The sequence below is a fragment of the Arachis hypogaea genome, chromosome 4 (genome assembly GCF_003086295.3).
Source record: "Arachis hypogaea cultivar Tifrunner chromosome 4, arahy.Tifrunner.gnm2.J5K5, whole genome shotgun sequence".
In the NCBI taxonomy this organism is placed as follows: Eukaryota; Viridiplantae; Streptophyta; class Magnoliopsida; order Fabales; family Fabaceae; genus Arachis; species Arachis hypogaea.
The window spans coordinates 35,431,828-35,439,479 of NC_092039.1; positions in this window are offsets into that span (position 1 = coordinate 35,431,828).

Below are 7,652 nucleotides of genomic sequence, written 5' to 3' on the forward strand. Positions count from 1 at the left end.
CCAACGTTAGAGATCACGTTAGTGTAATTAACGTGGCTCTTAACGTGGCTATGCCTCACCTTCGAGAGCGTTAGTGACACTTACCTTTGTCACTAACGCTCAAAGTTCCCCTACTTTCCACGTTAGAGCTCACGTTAACTAAGTTAACATGGCCACTAACGTGGTAGTAATGCCATCTTCCAACGTTAGTGACAAAGGTGAGTGTCACTAACCTTGGCTCATCAATCTCAGCTCTACGTTAACTTTCACGTTAGTGGTCTTAACGTGACCACTAACGTGGGCAATGCTAGTTGATCCAACGTTAGTGACAAAGGTGAGTGTCACTAACGTTGGCATTGTTCTTCTCTTCCACATTAGAGTTCACGTTAACTAAGTTAACGTGACCCTTAACATGGCTCATTGCCAAATTTTGGAACGTTAGTGGTGTTCACATTTACCATTAATGTTGGAGCTTTCTTTTGTCTCCACGTTAACTACCACGTTAACTTAGTTAACGTGGCAATTAACGTGGGCTTATGATGGCTTTGCGGGCATTATTGGTGATCACTTTTCTCCTTAACGTTGCAAGCTATTTACCATTCCACGTTAGTGGTCACGTTAACTAGATTAACGTGAGTACTAACGTGGTTCTTCCTTGCTTTCTTTGTCCTAAAATCAAGCAAATAAAGTGCATCAAAGCTCTAGCCAAAGTCATGAGATTATGCATCATCAATTTATCATTCAATTCTAGCAAAATCCTCATGAAATCATGTGAAATTCACAATAGTTGCTTGAATCAAGGTGTAAGTGTATTTTCATCCAAAACATGCCTTATTCACTAAGAAAATGCATGAAACTACCTTAAAACGGTAAAGAAAAGGTCAGTGAAACTGGCCTAGATGCCCTGGCATCACAACCCAATTTTTTTCTACTTTTGTATTACATGCTCATGTATCAAACTTATTTTGAATTTTTTCCCATTTGCATTGATTCTTTTTATTTTGCATTTGGGGTAATATAATTTTTTTATATCCCCTTATTTAATTTCTTAATAATTTTTTTTATCAATGCACATGGTAATTTAATTATTTTGATTTCACACGAGCATGCTTCCCAAATTTTTAAATAACTTATTCAATTTAATTCCCTACTTTTTTTTTTCATGCCATGTTCCCATAAAATTCTCCACACTTAAATTATGCACGATATCTATCTTAAGCTAACCAAGGATTCAACTTGTGATTTTTATTTTGTTTTTCTGCTTAATGGCCTCAATCATATGCAAGCATGTAAATATACAAAATAATGGACATATAGAATGGAACAAAATATAGATTGCAATTATAGAGAAGAAAAACTCACAAGAATAGAATATTATGGTTAAATAATGTAACCATACAAATAAGCTCAAAATCTCACGGGTTGTGTGTTCTTTGGCTCAAAGACCATGTTCCAAATACATCTTCAAACAAGTTTAACACAAAAATTTTTTATTTTAAATTAGTGAAATTTTTCAAAAATAAGGTCTTTAGAAGAAACTTATTATATTTCAACCAAGTAGTATTTAAATGCAAACAATCAACTACACATGCAATCTATTATGCAATGCATAATGATCAAACAAAGAAATAGAAGATTGGTGTTGAGAAAAGAATAACTAACCCGTGGAGATCGGTATCGACCTCCCCACACTTAATGATTGCACCGTCTTCGGTGCATGCTAAGATGTACAAGTGGACGGGCTGCTCCAACTAATGCCCTTCTCTATAGATTGTGCAGATTGACTTGCCTGTCTCCCCATCAAGAAGATTTTTCTCTCTCTTCGTGGTGGCCATCCTGAAAGAAGAGAAAAAGGAAGGAAAGTAACTCAAAAATAAAGATAAGAACATAAATAAAATATGGGTGTTAATGGCAAATAATAAAGGTCTCAATTACATGGTAGCTACAACATGCAAGTGAGAAAATAATGGAAGCAAATGGCATATCAATAGTGCAAAAGTTGCAACAATGGGGAAGACAGTGTGGGTAATGCAAGATAGTGTAAGCGCATATCAATGCAAATGAAATGTAAGTATCATAAAAGAATAGCATTGACTTATGAATAATAATGCCCAATTAGAATAAAAGAAGTCATGAAGCACCAGAATAATTCAAGAAAAGATGCAATAGTTGAAGAAGAGAATTTTAACACCAATGGAAAAAGAAAAAGAATGTAAGAAAGAGGGAAGAAAGAAATAAGAAGGGAAAGAAAAATTAGGATTTGGGGAAGAAAAGATAAGATATTTGGCTGATTTGGATAAGCTGTGCGGCGCAGGCGACGCGAGCGCATGGGGCACGCGGTCGCGTGGATAGCGCTTTGATGAAGTGACGCGAACACGTAGGTCATGCATTCGCGTGAAGTGATTCGTGCCTTCAGCGTGAGTGCAGCCTCGCGGCTGCGCAACTCTCTGGTGAAAAGCTCATTTTGCCAAAACTTTGGGTCACGCAATCGCGTGGATGGCCTTGTTTAAAGAATGACGTAGACGCGTAGAGCACGCGTTTGCGTGGTAGAGCTTGTGCTGCTAGCACGAGTCCAGCCCAATTCCAGCTCAACTTTCGGCCATACACCCTTATACGTCGATTTACAGGGCCACGCGGTCGCGTGGGTGACACGGACGCGTGGGGAGGCTGTTTCATTAATGACGCGATCGCGTCATCCACACGGTCACGTAGATTAGTTTGTGCCAAAGGCACGCCTCCAGCCACGCTCTCGCGTGACTTTCTGTTCACTTTTCTTTTCTTCCTAATGCAGTTGTGATACAGACGCATCAGCGACACTTACGCGTCACGTGCATGTTTTTTTTAATGCAAAAATACAGAATGCAGATGCTTATGCAAAATTTATGAATGACCACTAATAAAAATGAAAATAAAATAGAATAAAGCTAAGAATAAAAAGGAAAGAATATACCATGGTGGGTTGTCTCCCACCTAGCACTTTTATTTAAAGTCCTTAAGTTGGACATTTGGCGAGCTCCTTGTTATGGTGGCTTGTGCTTGAATTCATCCAAAAATCTCTACCAATGTTTGGGATTCCAGTAGCCTCCGGGATCCCAAACTAGGCACAGAAAGCCTTCAAGTAAGTTAAAGCAAGTGACAAGGCCCCAAGAGTGTTGATTGTCAGACTGAATTTCGGGGTCCCAAATCTTGCTTTTGCACCCGTCTTCTTGTTGAGCAATACTGTTCCATCCAGGTAGCAAGCAATCTGAATTCTCACCAAATCGGCCAAACAACTTCCTAGACCCATTCAGTTGAGCTTTACACCAACACTTGCATTTAAACTTTGAGCTTTCAGCCATAATGAACCTAGGATTGTGTTGCCCACCACTAACCATCGTCGTCTTACTCTTAATGCCACAAAGAGCTCTAAGTTGACCATCCGTCTCCAGTAGCCCATATTCAAGTGGGAAGGTAAAGTTCAAGGATAAGAATTTTACCCACGTGAACGTTATGTTGGACGGTAATGGCTGTGGGAGAGGCATTTCTAATGAACTTGCCAGCTCCACTCCCTTGTGCTCTTATTTGACATCTTCCACCTCTTTGCAAGCTTCTTCAATTTCAATTTCTTCCTCTTGGTAGCTTTCTTCTGATTCAATTTCTTCTTCATTATTCACCAAGAGCATGGAAGGTTGTGCTTCTTCTTCTTTAATCTCCATGTCAAGTCCAGTGGGAGAGGATTCAAATGTAGATAAGAATTCATTAATGATTGAATCCATTTCTTGATCATCCCCTTGAAAATCTTCAACCATGATATGCCTTAGAGGTTCTACACTCTCCTTAACATCAAATTCAAACTCCTTAGAAGCGGGCTCTGTAACCTGAGTTTCCCATAGGGGTTCTACATCTCCTAAGTCTTCGACCACTTCTTCCTCTTCAATGGCAGGCGTAGCTTCTCCCAACTGTTCCAATACCAAATCATACTGCTCACTGTCCACCAGAGTTTCTAACTTCTCCTTCATGCCACGTTCTTTAATAGATTTTCCACATGAAGCCATGGGGGTTCCTTGAATGTCCGAACATCGGGAAGGTAATCGATTTATCGCTTGATCCAGTTGGCGAAGGGTTGCATGAAATTTTTCCACTGTTTCCTTGAGACGATCCCTTGATTCTTGTTGCGCTCGGCTATCATAAGTAGGATCATAGTGCTCTTGGATTAATGGATATGGAGATGGTGTATATTGAAGTAGTGGTTCTTAGGAGTAATTGGTGTGGAATTGGGGTGGTTTCATATATAGTTCATACGGTTCATAGGGTGGTTGGTATGGTGGATATGGGTTAGGGTCATATGGAGGTGAATGGCGGAAAGGGGCTTGTGAGTGTGGTGGTCTAAAGTCATGTTGAGGAGGGAGTTCATAGGTATATGGTGGTGGTTGTTGGTAATCAAAAGAGTGCTCACCATAGCCATTGCCTTGATATGCATCACAGAACGGTTGTTGATAGTCCATTGGAGGTGGTTGTTGCCATGAAGGTTGATCAAATCCTTGTAGCTTCTCCCATCTTTAATTGTTCCAACCTTGATGCCTGTTCTCACTGTAGTCTCCTCTTCCTGCAACATAGTTGTAACCAGACTCATAGCTAAAGGGGTGAGAGTTCATAGTAGTAGGAGAAAAATAAAAATAAAAACTAATAAAAAGAAAATATTTTGAAAAAGATATGATTTTTGAAAAAAATTTAATTTTTGAAATTTAAAACTTAGATAAGACAAGATAATTTTTTTTTTAAAAAAATATTTACAATAACCAATAATAAGGCACACGTTTGCAATTTCCCAGCAACGGTGCCATTTTGAAGAACGGAACTCTCGTGCGATCTAGAATTTTCACAAATAAATCCCCGTTGTAAGTATAGCTTCAAGACCGACAAGAATTCCTTTCTTACAAAAGTTTTGGTTGTCACAAGTAACAAACCCCTTTGAAATTGATAACCGAAGTATTTAAAGCTCGGGTCGTCTTCTCAAGGAATTGCAGGGAGGTATGATTTATTATTGGTTATGGAAAAAGATATGTTTTTGGGGTTTTTTAATGTAAGGAACAAGTAATGTAAAATAACAAGTCGTTAAAATAATAACTAATAAAGCTCTTGGCAAGTTATGAGAACTGGAAGTCCTATCCCAATTATCCTTATCAATTGTGATGAGAATTGGATTTTTCTCCTACTAAGTCAACCTCTAACTATGAAGGTAAGTCAAGTGGATGAATTAATTTTGATTCCTCAGGTCCTAGTCTTTCCTTGGGAAAGGCTAGAGTTATTGGAATTCGAATTAATTCTTGAAGAATTTCAATTTTCAATCAACAATGAGTTTGATAACTCAAGTGTCTCCAATGACTCAACCAAAGTCAAAAGGAAAAACTCTAAATTATTTATATAAATAAAAGAAAGCAATCATAATTCTGAAATACCTCAAATTATATTGAATGAAGATATCAATTCTAACATGGAAAAGTTCATAAATTAAATTGGAAGAATAAATAAAAAGAACATTAAACCTGGAGCTCAGAAGAAATTTTAAGTTGAAATAATAAGAAATCCTAAATCCTTTAAGAGGAATCCTAATCCTAAATCCTAAGAGAGAGGAGAGAGCCTCTCTCTCTCTCTCTCTCTCTAAAACTACATCTAATTTATAAAAAAGTGAAATATGAGTTGTCTCCCTTTATTCCTCCACTTTACAGCGTTTACTCTGTGTTTTCTGGGCTTGAAACTGGGCCGGAAATAGCCCAGAAATCGCTGGGACCGAATTCAAACACGTGCTGGTCGCTTGAATTTCTGTAGAACGATGCATCCGCGTGATTCACGCGTGCGCGTCGTTTTGATGTATGGCCATTATAGCGAATTATATATCAAATCGAAGCTCCAAACGCTAGCTTTCCAATGCAACTAGAGTCACTTCATTTGGATCTCTGTAGCTCAAGTTATGATCGTTTTAGTGCGAGAGGGTCAGGCTGACAGCTTTGCAGTTCCTTCGACTTCTTGTATTCCTTTCACTTTTGCATGCTTTCTTTCCATCCTCTAAGCCATTCTTGCCCTGTAATCCCTGAAATTACTTAACACACATATCAAGGCATCGAATGATAATAAGAGAGGATTTAAATAAAAGAAAATAAGAGCCAAAGAAGCATGTTTTCAATCATAGTACAAAATCAAGAAGGAGAATATAAAACCATTAAAATCATATGAATAAGTGGGCAAAGACTTGATAAAAACCACCCAATTAAGCACAAGATAAACCATGAAATAGGAGTTTATCAATGATCAAGGCTTAGATTGCTCCGAATTGTTTTCTTCATTTTACTGATGAATTTCTCATTTTTCATAATGTATTTTTTGAGTGAACATTTTGTTTGACGTGCAATTTGACCCGATACAATTTGAGGAATTGCAAATTTATTCGGGTAAGGGTTTGACGGGAAAGTATAGGGTTTAAGGTTATGGAAGAAATTGGATTGGTATCATAGCTCAGCTTGTGCGTTGCCTTGGAAAAGAAAATGAAAAGAAAATTTGCAATTAGGTGTAGACATGTTGCTATAAATATAATGCTATGTGATTGATTGACTGCTTGTTATGCCGAAATTGAAAACGATTTGTGTTTTCTATTTTACTTTTGTGAATTTTGACTTTTTATTCTGTGAAGTTTGTGATTTTCAATTTTCTCTTATATATGTGTGTGCCCTACTCTTATCTTATCTGTGCAACATAGCTTTTAATCCCTTCAATCCGAATTATGTTCACTTGCTTTATGTTTCACCCTTTTAATGTATTAAACAATAACGCTTATGTCATTTTCTTCTATCTATTTTTGTAAGTAACTTGATTAACCTTCTACTTGATTATCAATTATCATAACTCAGATTTTATTATATACTCTAATTAACCATAACCCCCTTTTAATGTCAAAATCAAGTGTATAAAAAATTATTTATTAATAAATTTAAATAAAAATTAAGGTACAGTTAATTTCGTATAAAACTTAAATTGAAAGACCAATTTTAAAGATTAATGCTCTTTCCAATGTTAAAAAAATAAAATTAAAAAAATAATTTTTCTTTTTTCAAATAAAATTTATAAGCAGGGAAGGGAGGTTTAATAATTTAATTCTTCATATAGATTTACCTTTTCCTGAATTTTTTTGTTTTTGTTTAATAATTTAATTCTTCATATAGATTTACCTGGTCCATTTTGAAAACATGTCAGGGGAACACTTCCTGATCATCAGCTTGTATCTCTCCCAGGATTCGTAGAGGGACTCTCCATCTTTCTGTCTAAAGGTCTAGACATCCATCCTAAACTTAGTTAGCTTCTGAGGTGAAAAACATTTGGTCAAAAATTCAGTGACCACCTTATCCCACGTCTCTAGGCTCTTAATAGGCTAAGAGTCAAGCCACTACTTTGCTCTATCCTTCATAGCAAATGGGAAGAGCATGAGCTTGTAGACCTCAAGATTTACTCCATTCGCCTTCATAGTGTCACAGATTTGCAGGAAGTTAGAGATGAACAGATTAGGTGACTTTCTATGAGAGTCGATGAAACTGGCAATTCTGCTGCACTAGAGTGATCAGCTGCGCTCAAAATTATTGGCACCAATGGCAGGTACAACTATATTGCGCCCATAGAAGTCAGGAGTGGGTGCAGCATATGAG